Source organism: Corvus hawaiiensis, chromosome 24 (genome assembly GCF_020740725.1).
Source record: "Corvus hawaiiensis isolate bCorHaw1 chromosome 24, bCorHaw1.pri.cur, whole genome shotgun sequence".
Lineage (NCBI taxonomy): Eukaryota > Metazoa > Chordata > Aves > Passeriformes > Corvidae > Corvus > Corvus hawaiiensis.
Window position 1 is genome coordinate 7,129,227 of NC_063236.1, and position 14,298 is coordinate 7,143,524.

The 14,298-nt window shown below is 43.1% G+C and overlaps 1 long non-coding RNA gene across 1 annotated transcript in view; it reads right to left on the bottom strand.

Annotated features, from left to right (window-relative positions):
• The window catches only part of LOC125337941, a 60,136-nt gene that overhangs the window by 45,175 nt on the left and 663 nt on the right, over positions 1-14,298 (bottom strand). The gene's annotated exons all lie outside the window — the stretch shown is intronic.

Consider the following 14,298-nt stretch of genomic DNA (forward strand, 5'->3'; position numbering starts at 1 on the left):
AAGTTATTTACTGGCAGAGCTCTTTAACTCACCTTTAATTCATCTCTACAACTCTGAAGTGTTCACAGGGCCGGTGAACAAGCTTTCAGCAAAAAGAAAACATTTTCCACACAGTTTTCACACATAGGCCTCTCTTCTACAAGAAAATTTCCCTTAGAAAACCTGCCAGTTTATTGTAGGTTTATTTTCAATTGAAATTTTTTTGTCCAGATACCAAGAGACCGAAACGGAATTTTGCTTCCAGTGTTACTAATTATCCATAAAGGTATTAATCATATATAATTAATCATCGTAGTCGGGGTAGAAACACTAGTTCTTCATTGTTGCCAGATCAATTTCCAAGTAAGACCTTTAGCGTATATTTTTAAATTGCCAAAGTATTTTAATTGCAAAAATAATCCATTCTGAATTATTTTGGAACATTTGTCTGCACAAGAAGAGAATCTCAAAGCGTGTATTTTTGCGTTAAAATGATATTTTACAGCTCATTACTTCAGAGCTATATTAGAGTGATGGGATTTCAAATGCCAATATACTTATATAAATTTTAAAAGTTCACATGCCTTATAATCCAAATTTGATAATTTTCTCAAGCCAGTATTCTGGTAATGGGGACCTGCCATAGGAGCAAGTCTTTTCATGCACGACAGAATAAAATCAAAAAATAAATATTAAACAAATCACTCAGGCTGTGTTTTAGCAAGGACCCAAAATAACCCTGTGCTCAAGATTTCTGTGTGTTGGGGACACTGACCTCCAGAAATACCCGGCGGAGCCCCAGGCCTGTGCTGGGCGTTTCACTGCACACTCCAAAAGCTGCAGATCCCCTCATTGTTTCCCTTGGAAGAGCAGCTGTTCTCCATTGCAGAAACTGTTTCAAAACAAATACCATCAAGGTTTTTCAGCATGGTCCCTTCCAAATCCTAGAGGGCACAGCCACCCTCGCCTTCCCTCCTGCACGGTTCTTGCTTTAATGCAAAAAGCAGAGCTGACTTTTGCTTCCTCCACGTAAGCAGCCCAGCAGGGCAGCAAATCTCTGGAGAAAACGTGCTGGGGTAAAACAGTGCCAGAGGAATTAACCCAAGCCAGGCAAGAGGTGCCTCCTGGTGGGACAGTGCCAGTCTGCGTGACATGGAAGGCACAGACACCACTCTGACCATCACTGCTCTGCCAGTTTTCACCCCCCTCTGATAAGTTTCTATGGTGTGGGGCAGCAGCGTCCCAGTGCAAAAGTTTGGCTCTATCCAGAGCAACATATTTGCAATATTTTTATGAAAAATCACTTATCTGAAAGTTCGAGGAGGAGGCGGGCTCCTGACTGTCCTGATCCTCCAAATAACAACTTGCTCTGGAGCAGGGGGAGGCAAGGAAGGCTGAGGGTGCTTTGAGTGCAATCCCAGAGGGACCAGATGCCCTGACACAGCAGCAGAACACAGAAGCAGGGGCAGCCACCTCCCTGTCACCCTCACAGGAGGGATGGAGGGACATCAGTGACACACAGTGCTCTGAGGCAAAGGAAAACTTGGAACTGGAGCAGGCTTCCACCTGTGCTCCTCAGTGGCCTTAAAGCCATGGAGCACAGTACCAAATTGCAGTAGAACTGCTTTCCATACCTGACACAATGGGACTAAAGAAAAATGGAGCTGCTGCTCATTCAGGACTCCCAGATTTACGGAGACTAACATTACCACTGACATAAGAGAATTGCAATTGAAAGTGTCTTCTGGATGCCTTTGGTAATTCCAAACATGTGTAAGGCATTTCTTCAAAAGCCCTGAAAGGGATGCCTTTCTTCCTTGGGAAAGCTGGAGAGGGACTTCTGACAAGGACACTTTGTAATAGAGGGGGAATGGCTTTAAACTGAAGGAGGGTAAATTTAGATGGGATGTTGGGAAGGAATTCCTCCCTGTGAGGGTGGGGAGGCCCTGGCACAGGGTGCCCAGAGAAGCTGTGGCTGCCCCATCCCTGGCAGTGTCCAAGGCCAGACTGGATGGGGCTTGGAGCAACCTGGGACAGTGGAAGATATCCCTGCCCATGGCAGGGGTTGGAACAAAATGATCCTAAAGGTTCCTTCCAGCCCAAACCATTCTGGGATTCCATGATAATTAAAGCAATCTTGGGAGCTGCCATCCCTTCCACAGAACAATGGCAATTACAGATCACACCAGGAGGCCACACAGCAGGGCAGAGGGGGAAATCTGCTTGTTGATGTCACTTTAAGGAAAGAAGAAAACAATTGCAGGACTTAACTGCTCAGCAAGAACCTCCTGGGTTCTGAGCGAGATCTCAGGTGATCAAACCTAGCCCACAACTGCAAGAGAAGGGGTGAGGGATGGAAGGGCCAGGTGACATCACAGCTCAACTCACAGAGCTGAAATACTGCCAAAGGCACCAAAATCAGCCTCATTTGCTTTGTTTCTGCTGAATCCAAAGAGTGACAGGACCATCCATACTCGGGTAAGTTCCATTCACTTGTAACAGCTGCATTAGAATCTGTATGATGAGTCAAGACTGTAGTTCAGCACGGAGGATGGACCTGATGCCCTGCTCAGCTTTTTGTGTAAGGTGACAATAACTGAAACACCTGGGAGGAAGGATCTCTACAGACCAACTTTGTTCAACATTAACTGCTCACTCACAGCTCTCTGCATTTTCCAAGTGTTCCTCTGGTGCCCTCAGCTTTTCCACTGCTTTAGAAACAAGTGCTACTCACTGTGTGCTGAATTCTCTTCCAACTGCTTAAGAAGTCTACCAGTTTTAATTATGTAGATAAGCATAATAACCAACTGCTTCCCTAAAGATGGAGCATCTTCCTCTCTTCTTAAAGCCCTACTTCTAAATATAAGGATTGAAAACATTTATGGCTAAGAAAAATTAAAGTTACTTCATCTAAAATAAGATCAACTAAAGGGACTGCTATGAAGGAGTTTTTTGGGAAGAATTGCATAGTCACTATTACAAGAACCTGAAATTCTCTTTAGAATCTGAGGAAAGAAAAGCAAGATCCTTATATTTAAAAAGCAAATCAGATCAATTTGGTTTCACCTTTAGCCTAATGCCACATGCCCGATACCCACAATTTCACTCCTGCTCAGCGGGTCTGACTAAGGAGTGAAGGTTAAATTTTGCCTGGAGGAAAACAGATCAATCTCTAGAGAGAGGGATCATAATCAGTTTCCATCACCCAGCATGGGACTCATCCTCTCATCACTGCTGTTATTCGTTTGGTGGGGCTTTTTTTGAGGGGGGGTGCAGGAGGGTGGCAACAACACGTCTGAAACCCCACAGGTTACTCAGTCATTCCTGCTGCTGACTGGATGCCAAGAGCCTGGAATGCCAGAAAGCCCATTCCAATGCCTACACCTGCCACCAGGCTGCACTTCATTGCGCCTGGGTGATTATTTTCACTTCAGCTCCAATACAGACAGGAAATGTTGACACTGACAGACAAGAGATGGTTTACATAACAGTCGTGCTTTCTCACAGTTTCCTTTCACCCCTTACATGACACTGCTGCTCCACTCTCTCTAATCGCTTGTTCAAACACTCGATTAAAGAGCAGCCACACCCTTGCCAGCTCTTCCTTAGTAAGCAACAACATTCAGGAGAGCAATTACAACCACTCCGGGAATTTACTTGCAGGGTTTGGAATCACTGTGTGTGTGTTTTCACTTTTCTCGGTCAATTTTCCTGAGGAATTCTCTGCTCTGGAGAAGTCGGTGTCTCTGTGCGTACAAATGTTCTGATACAGCATCTCCAGCCTGATATAAATCACTGGGCCTGACGTGCAATCCTGAATCCCTTGGTCAGTAAAACCATCAAGGATTTTACATTGACACTTCAGTATCACCCCTCAACCAAGCTGCTTTAGGAAGTGAAAATGAATTAACAAAATCTAAGGAACACTGAATGTAGCCCAAAGCAGAACAAAATATGGAATAACCACTATACAGCAGTTTAATAAATAGAGAAAACAGTCCAGCAGAATACCTGGCACAGGGCTGAAACTAAGAAAATACGAGACAGAATTATCCAGCTTCTAATCTGGTCAGGTGACAGCATCCATTGGTTTTAGACAGCAGAAGGGAATCCTGACAGGATCAATATCTTGTTAGAAAATTTGATGGTTTTGGTTTGGTTGGTGTTAAAGAGGATCTGAGGATCTCCTCTTTCCTGTATGCCCAGTTTTACAGCAGAACCCAGGCACTGGCCTCAAATTACCAGATAATATATTTAGTCCTTATCCTCACAGTGATAACTGCTCCTGCAATGTGTCTTTACTTCAACAATGTACTTAGCACATCCTCAGTGCTCTTTGTGTTTTCCTTCTTGTCCTTCCAGATTTCAAACACCAAATACTTCCTGGTGGAATCAGAAATTCATAGCTTTTGGAGGGTTTCCCTAAACTCTCCGAGACACGAAGAGGAACAATGAAGCTGCCAAGTTTTGCTGTGCATCTTTGCTGTCTGAATGATGGGGACACTACAATCTGACAATTAAAGTGGCTAGGATGGAGTAGGAGGTTATTCTGTTGTGTTTCCGACAAGCTGTTCAGGAGGACAATTTTTTCTTGCTTTACATCAAAAGAGAAAAAAAACAACAATCCAAACCTACTCATGTCTAAGTCAGTGAAATGGATTTCTGCTTTAAATGCAAATGGCTTTTTCTTTTGAAGCATTGCTTAGGCACACATGGCTTTTAAATAGAATATTGCCAGCCAGTTCCAGCACAAACCCCACCAGATCTACTCTGCTCTGCTCCAGTGCCTGTGTGAAGGCTCCTTCTGCCTGGAAAAGGCAAGCCTGTACTGAGCGCACTGACTCATGGATTGCCTCTTTTTTTATCACCTCTATTTCCATAATCCAGCACACACAGTGGTCCCTGTCAGGCATTTAGCAAGATCTTGCCCTCTGGGTTGTGATCCGACTCGTGATGGGTGCAGGAGTGACTCACCCAGCTGGAAAGCTCTGCAATAACCTCAGCCCAGGTGATACCTTCAGCCTCAGATGAACACGGTGCAGATGCTCGTGGCATCTCTGTGGAAAACACATCTGCTGTTGTTACTGATCAGATGTGTCCTCTGGGGATTTTGTTCCGTTTCCCTTTTTCCTCTTGAATCATTTGATTTGGTTACATTCCAGTTCTACTGCACACAGTCCAAGTGTGAGAACAAGTTAAGCTGTGGCAGGAAGGAAGGAGTGTGCACAACCCCAATTCCCTGGTGACAGGTCTATTAAGCAATAAATAACAAGCCTTTTATTACAGGTTCTAATTAGAACAGGACTTGTCAGATTTAGGACCTAAACTGAGTACTCATTCCAAAATTCATTTTGATCTGTTGCAGTAACATTCAAGCTCTATTCATTTTCTTTTTAGATTGATGATGCACTGGAAGAAAAGGGAAGGGAAAAGTGTTCATGTCACCAGCTGCAAAGGATTGCTTTGGTTCTAGGCTCCTTACAGAGACTGGAACCCAAATGTCTAAAAACATGTGCATTCCAAACCTTTAGACACCATGAGTTGACATTTTAAGTGGGGTGGAACATGATGGACATGGGAAGGAGCTGCTCAAAAGGGAAATAACAAGAGTGTGTTCAGTTTGCTAGACAATGTCCACTGTATCAAACCTATAAAAGTAAAACCAAGTTTTTATTTTGTTTTCTCACATGAAGTCCAGACTATTTTTCAGAAAGTCATGGAAAACATTTCCCTATTAAGGTAGTAAAAAACCAAGCAGACAGATTTTGCACAAAACTTTAAAAAGCTTTTACATCACTGACAACAATTATAAGAAATTTTTAGCCACAAATATTGTTTAGCAAAGAGTAAAACTGGAGGCTTTGTTAAAAATATTCTGAATCACAACAGCTGTAATGAGCTAAAATGAAGATGTGAAGGTGACCAGAATGGAAAATTGTGTGAAAAGTCCCTTGTCCTCCATTAACTTCCTAAGACTATAAATCAGAATAGACAGGGAGAGCAAAAAAGAGATTTTGGAACCATATCCATAAATTTAGATGATTAGTAGCACAGGAAGAGCATCTAATGGGAAAGTGCTGTTCTAAACTGGGACTGTTTACTGGGGAATGATGGAAGCCCAGTTCTCTTGTTCTAGGAAGTCAAGAGTTCTTGAAGTTCCCTTTCAAAGTGCACTCCCAAAGCAGATCCCTGAAGCCAAAGACAACAAACTTGGCCAGAGTTATTGTTAGGCTGAAGCAAACAACTCCTCAGCTGTGTGACTGCAGCAAGTTGTGAGCCCAGACAAATCAGAGCAATCAGGCACCAACACCATCTCCAACAGGCAGCTCCTGCAGCGTTATTTGCCAGCTACAGGGTCCGAATTGCTTCGCACAGCTCTGTCACTGAACTGCAGAAAACCTTTTTGCCACAAGGCCATGAGCTGATGCAGAAAAGCCGTGTCTAACTCATAGCATCTTCTTGCTCCACCCTGGCCACATCAGCACAAGTGACCTACACAGAATGCAGCTCGTTATGCATTGAAAGGACTGATACAATTAGTGACTAATTGTTGACGTAGGAAAGAGAAAAAACCCCCAAACATTTGGTTTGCTTGCTCTTGACAACCTGCTGTTGGAGTTCTTATGCTTCCTCCTTGCTGCTGCAGTAAGAGAGAGCTCAGAGCCAGAAGAACTGCGGCAATAAAGTTTCTGGGAGAAGTTAAATGCTTCCTGCTGCGTCCTGAGTGGAACCAGCTACTCTGATTGTAATTTCCACAGCCAGCACAGGGACGAGAGTGGAACTGTGAAAATTAAGGCCACACATTCCAGAAGCAGCAGATCCTGTATAAGCTCAGCACTGCTGACAAATGCTCCATTTTCATACAATCATGGAATCATGCAATGATTTGGGTTGGAAAGGACATTAAAACCCATCCCATTCCACCCCTGCCATGGGCAGGGACACCTTCCACTATCCCAGGTTGCTCCAAGCCCCGTCCAACCTGGCCTTGGACACTCCCAGGGGTCTAGGGGCAGCCCCAGCTTCTCTAGGAAATCCGTTCCAGCCCCTCACCACCCTCACAGGGAAGAATTTCTCAATAACATCGATCTAAACCTACTCTCCCTCAATTTTAAACCATCCAATTAATTTACAAGACAAGATTTTTCTTTCTGAAATTGGAAGATGGGGTCCCCAGCAGCTCAAGTATAACCAACCCAAAAACTTTCTTCAAATTTGCACTTGAAATTGAATTGCTTCTATTTCACCAATGTGTTAAAGACATTACAGATCCTAATTTCCTGATTTTTTTAAAAAAAACCAGACATTTATTTGGAGAATTTAAGATACAGATTATCTTATCTACAATGGATTTGGGACAAATTGAAAAAAATATTATTCATCTCATCTTCCCTAAACTCAGATCACCTTCAGCTTTATCAAACTGCTTAGACATTGTCTGATGTGAATGAACAAATGATTCATTTGGTGATTAATAACTCCCAATACAGCTGTCATCTGCAGCAAGGCTTAAGCACCGACTTCAGAACATCAAAGCCATGCAAGGGCAAACAGGGAGAATCAAATTAATAAATGAGATTTTTGCAAACTGGATCTGCTCTGGCTCCTTCAGCATTGGGCTGAATAATGATGTTGATTGTAATAGTTTATTCTTAATGTTCATAACAACCCATCATTCTTCAGACAGAGTATACAGCACTTATCTTCCCATCCATCAACCAGCCCTGGGTTTGTGTTAACCAGTTGTAACAGGATCTTGTGTTTGAGCATCAAAGGTGATTCAACAAACATTTCACACTGTCACTTTCTCAGCATCGCCCAGTTTCTGTTTTGGTTTAGCCAATTTTCTCCATCTCATTCTTATTTCTCTTTTATTTTCACGAGCTATTTTTCTTTTGTGCTCAGGATCTTGCTTATTAATATTATTTTTTAAATGCTCCTCAACAGCAGCGGCTCTCATTCTATTTTTTCCTATTTTTCGCAATATTTTTCAGTTACCTGCTTTGCACCTTGTGCCATAAACCTTCATTTCTTTCTCAAATTGTCACCCAGGAGATGCTGTGACTCCCCCCAAGCAGGTGACCATGCACGGGGTGGGTGCTCCATCAATCTGAGCCTTCAAACCAGGTTTTATTCCTTCCCAAAAGATCTTCCCTGTCAATACCCTAAAGTGAAATGGCAGCTGGAGGCAGGAGCACCCCAGCCAGTTTTGGTGCTTATGATGAAGTGGTGGCTGGGGGAACAAACACATTTTACCCTGCAGAGCTCCTGCAGAACAGGCTGCAACAGCACCAGTGCTCCTGCCAGGATGTTTCCCTCTTCCCTGAAACAGCCTCTGTCACCCAGCTGCCTCAGATCTTTCCCTCAGGTACATATTAAATGCTCTGTTTTTAAACTCAAGCATCAATTAGAGCTGGAGGTAAACCCACCCCTCCATAGGATTCAGAGCAACCCACAGAAACAATCCATTTCTTGGCCATTTGCCCTGGTTGTGTGAGAGCTCTGCAATCCCCTCTGCTGGAAAACTGCTAAAGAGACCTCTCTGCAAGGCTGGGCCTTTCCAGACACCTTGGAAATGTGAAGAAGTTCCTATAGAGGAACTGAACAATGCTTTATTTATTCAATTATTTATTTGAGGCAGGATTGAAAATGAGAAAAACCACATGCACTTACAGCATTTGTTTTATGTTTCACATTTCCCTGGCAGTCTCTGTGTAGGTACCACATCTCAAGCATCATTGTAAAGCCCTAAAATACTCTTTCAAAGAAAAAGTACAATTTTGAAAAGGCTTTTTTGTTGGTTTATTGAGGGGTTTTGTTTGTTTGTTTGTTTGTTTGATTAAATAAAGCAGCCACAAGGATAAAATATGTTTCTGGGCTGACTCCAGTTGCTTTCCTGGCTTTTTTCCAATGATGTTCAAATCAAGGGCTGTTCAAACTAGGAAACAGTAGTTTTGCCATTTACTCATACAAAAAATTGGGAGCTCTGGTATTTTTTTAGTACACATTGCTAACAGGGTTCAAGAGTACCCTCTCCTCTGTCATGTGGCTCTGGCCATGCATAAACATTGCTTTGACCAATAGGGGCAAAATTAGATACTTCCCAGAATGATTTGTTGCATTCTCACGACAGTTGCGATCCCAGACTGGATTAGATCCAGTGGGAAAATGTTTAGACAAAGTCCTGCACCAAAGAACACTTCTGAGAGATGTGCCTGTGGCCTGCCCAGGACAGAAGGCAAGGTTACAGCCAGGCCTGGAGAAATGTCCTGCTACAGGGAGGTGTCTTGGAGTGCTTTGCTTGTTTATAGGGAGAAAAAAAAATTGGACCATCCAGCAAATGTGCAGCCACGTTCATGTTCTTCCCTGTGAGGGTGGGGAGGCCCTGGCACAGGCTGCCCAGAGAAGCTCTGGCTGGTCCATCCCTGGAAGGGTCCAAGGCCAGGCTGGAGCAACCTGGTCTAATGGAAGGTGTCCAGGTTAGAACTGGATGAGTTTTAAGGTCCCTCCCAACCCAAACCACCGTGGAATTCTATGATCTCTAACACCAACCATTTGGTTCAGCTCAGATTACTCAAACATCATGAAATGGAAACCAGAAAGAAGAAGAAGAGACGTGAGGAGATCAGAAAGGGAAGGTATCACTCAAGTCTCTCTTCAAACACTTTTCTCCTGACTCATTAGATTTTAGGATTCAAGAGTCTTTAGGAAATATTTAGCTAAAGACTACTCCTCATTCAGTGAACTAGTGGGAGAGATGAGCACTTCAGGACTGAGAGCTGGAAAGCGCAAATGCAGCATGAAACTGGAAGCAGGAAAATGCTCTTAGCACCTCCACTGTGCTGCACCAGCCAGAGCTTAACCAGCCTCTGAGGCCTTAAAAACCGAAGTTCCTAGTAATTTCTCCTCATCAAGTACTTTGAAGCAACATTTCCTAACAGTTGCTTGGGTGTTTTTTTCTCCTTCCTGCTGATCTCCCCTTTCTTCTTCTATGAGAGTTGTTTGGACTTGTTCAGTTTGCAGATTCCACTCAAGGCAGTGGAGTTGTAATGCTTCTCATTCAAAACATTTCTACTCTCAAAGGCATTTTTGCCTTTGCCTTCACTTTGAATGAAGACTGTTCAACTTGCACAGCCTTGCCTTTTTAGCACCTTCAAGTGAGTTTTATCAATTTTTGTTCCTCACTGCTCCAGCAGATTGCTCTGAGTACTTTATGCACACATCCACACGACACCAAAATAGTGAATTATGCCTGTAAATCTGACACACGTATTATTAGAAGTTCATTAAACCTTTATTCCTGCAGTCATATTGTGACAGCATGCTTAGGAATACATTTCCTAACTCAGGTGACACCGTTATTCAGCTTTTCCTATCCTCTTTGATTGCTGGGATATTACCTAAAGCTGTTTAGAAGATAGAAGATGTGAGAAATTGAAATCATCTGGAGACAGCTTCTTGTCTGCCACTGCTGACAGGTAACATCACAAGAACTAATTCATTGGTATTGTTAAATTCCTGTTACTTTCATTCACATCTTTGCTGGGAAGGCACAGAAGATCCTTTGTCAAGTGAGTCTAATCAACAGCAGAAGATAAACAGAATATGCAGGAATTACTTGGTAGTGCTTCAACTGTACATCCCCCATTTTATGTTTATTCTTAGTGTTTAAATTGCCTTCCTTTCTAAACCAGAGGTGAAAGTGAAATTTCTTTTTTTTTTATTTTCCCAGTGTGATGGAAGCAGCAGAACATGGTGGTGATCTTCTGTGACAACTCTGACACTGCAGACAGCAGCTCAGGCTCCAGCTGAGGGATGTTTTGGAGCAGTAACAGAGGAAAGCTGAGCCCTCTGCTCTCAACCTGGGAACCTGGGAATTGCGGTGCCCTTGGGACAGTCTGGTCCCTGAAAGAGGGAGGAAACTTCAAGGCTCTTGGTTCATTTTATCAGGGTGGGAAAAGAAAATAGGAAAAAAACAGAGATAAGAAATAGAAGACCTCTGAGCCAACAGCAGCAAACCCAAAAACCTTCTTAACCTTGTCAAAACCAGCTGCTTTTAGCACCTAAACAGGATTTTGGTACTACTGTAAAAGCACCTGTGCCTCTATTTAGCCTCTTCCCTTATAAATCTAAGACACTGAGGGAGCTGGGAATGAGCAAGGAATCAAATAAACATTTCAGCCTCCTGTATTGGACCTCACCAGTGTTACCAGGAGTCTGGGAAACCATATCTGGGAAAGACAAATGCACTTCAGTGATGGAAAGAGTTCAGTCTCATCTGAAGTTTGAAGAACACAGCAATGTACTTTCAAACAAAGCTGCTGTAGCAGGAGGCAAAGTGCTACAGAAAGTAATTAACTTAGAGCCATTGACAGACCACCCCTTTCCATCCTCTCTGCCATGGCTGGAATATACAGAATTTATCATTGTAATCATCCCTCATCATGGGCTGCATATATCCTGTACCATTATCAGCATATTCCATAGGCCTTGCATCCCTCTTTCCCTTCCCCAAACTTTTAACCATCTTTTAATTTATAAGTAACATTTAAGTTCATATTTCAAGAGCACACAGGCTCTTGGCCTCTATAAAATCTCCAAGAAATCACCTTTACTTCCCACAATGTAGATCCAGAGCATCCAAAGTCTGTTTGCTTGTTATATTAATAGAATTCAGAAAATTGCTCTACAACATTCCTAAAAAAGAGAATCAGCCAAAGTTAGACTTGGCATCTGCACAAGTCTCAGTTATTTTTTGGAATACTTTGACAACACTCTTATGTTATTGTCTCCGGGTTCATTTTTCTGTTCATGTATTCCCCAAAGAAGGAAAGAATGGTATTCCTGTTCTCTGAATAAGGACACATCTTGCTTGTCAGAGAGATTTAATTATTTATTTTCCCTTCTCCTTCTTAAATTGTTGGATCTTCAGGAGGTTTCAGGTCCTTCTAAACCTTGCTTTTCAGAGAAAGCCATCATACTGCCTCAAATAAAGAAATGAGAACAGAGTTACCTGCAGAGCAGACAACTTCAATTATTGTCCTTTCAGGTGGATACTGCAGGGAGAGCCTTTGGAGAGCACAGAAAACCCATTAGATTCCTAAATCTGATTTAGTAACACAAAAAACCTGAGCTCTTCAGTGCTGGCATGAGCACTGTGGCAAAGCCCCAGCTCCACAGGCTCCACTTGGCTTCACCTGGGTGCACCAAGGGACAAAATAAAGGTGTAGGATGAAGAAGGTGACTCCTCCAAAGCTGCTTCTGAAGGAACCCTGCAGTCAATTGAGAGCATTTTCATTTTCTTTCTTCCATTTGATCTTCTCAGCAACATATTTTTCATATTATTCCTCACATTTTACTTCCATCTGGTTTCAGATTTTGATTAGAAACTTGGAAGCTCAGCTTTAACAGCTCAGTGCAGAGACCTGAGCTGCTTCCAGCCATATTCCTCCTTGGAGGATCTTAATTCACCGTATGGTTCTTTTTACTGGGGCTGCATCAGTAAATAGTTTTCAACTCTTGGAAATAGCAAAAACTCTTGCAAACAGAGGAGGGGTTTGTTATCCTGGAAGAAGCAAAACCTGCAAGACAGATGATACTGATTGAAAAATATTTGCTACGCAAAGTGGCATTGATAGGGACACTGCAAAGTGCCAGGTTTATCGGACAGGACTCAATACACATTTAAATGTTGGTCAACATCTTACCAGTAATACAGGGCCAAGAGTACCCTGATATCTGAACTCAGCCCAGAATTCACTGCAGCCACCAAAAACTGACACCGAAGTTACTGCTCAGAAAAAAAAAATAATTTAAAATGTTCAATAATAAGCATTGTTTTGATGGGGTCGTAGAATTGTAGAACCACAGAATGGTTTGGGTTGGAATGGACCTTAAAGCTCATCCTGTTCCACCCCTGCCATGGGCGGGGACACCTCCCACTGTCCCAGGCTGCTCCAAGCCCTGTCCAACCTGGCCTGGGACATTCCAAGGGCTGGGGCAGCCACAGCTGCTCTGAGCACCCTGTGCCAGGGCCTGCCCACCCTCACAGATAAGAATTTCTTCCTAACATCTGATCTAAACCCACCCCATCCATGTCCTTCCCTGTGCAGGATATGGAGAAGCTGGCAGTCATCAGGTCAGGACAGGGTGGTGGATGGTCCCATTTTTACACTAAAATAACAATTTTTCCCTTAAAAGCATTAAAACATCCTGGGCCAGAAGACATCTGTATCTCCCCAAGTGTTTGCAATAGGGCACGACTGTGACAGCAGCAGGCACAGAAACACCCAAGAGATGTGGGTGGAAAGACAAACAGGTGATCTGGGAATGGTGACCCTCCCACACCACCTCAATTCCAGCAGAAGTGCTTAATACTCAAGGACCTGTGAAAGTCACAAAAGTAAGCCAGATGTAGGCCAGCATCAGAGGCACCAGAAATCCTGCGATTTCCAACAGCTTTTGAACAGCACCAGTAATTTTCCAAGGCATCCTGAATCACCACCTTCCACAAGCATCCACGAGAAGTTACCTACCTGGCCTGCAAGTGCAGGGGAGAGCTGGGAAAAAGACATTCTACTACTGACTAAGAATCAAGGAAATGGGTTTAGACTTCCCACATTTCTGAGCAATCAAAGAGGACAGCCAAAGAAAGACAGAAAGCAGTATTCTAATCACAAATCTATGAAGGAGCAATTTTCCAGATTCATCCAGCTTTTGTCATTTGGATTTTTTCCCCTACATTCTAAGCTTTTTTCCTACATTCTGATACCACCTCATCTGGGCTGTGCTTTTATATTATTCTTTGCAGTATTTTCAGAGTTCACAGTAAAGACTTGAGACATATGTAGGACATATGCAGGAGATATCCTGGAATTATCTCATGTTTACAGCTCCAAGAGGGATCAGAGAGCTGAAAGTTGGTCTGGGTTGTCCCCTAGTGGTCCCCACCTTTCCTGGGGAGCAGAATCCCACAGGGGCTGTGAGTGCTGGTTGTCGTGGTCACCCACAAACTGGGACCTGTCCACATTAACCAGGGGTTGCCTCCTTCCCTGCAGCATTTTCTGCTCAGCTCACAGCATCTCCCAAATTCCTCACTGCAGACCTTACCTGGCCATTTGCTCCCAATGCTGCCTCTGTGATGATGATTATTCCTACACAAATCCATGATCTTCTATGCTATTATTAAGTTATACCTACTGTTTTAGAGGTTTTCCCCAATCTGTCATTTATAATTCTATGTCTGTCCTCCCCCATTCTGGCAGCATTCTACAGCTTTGTTTTGATTCATAAATTCCTGACAGAGTTCCCATTACATTA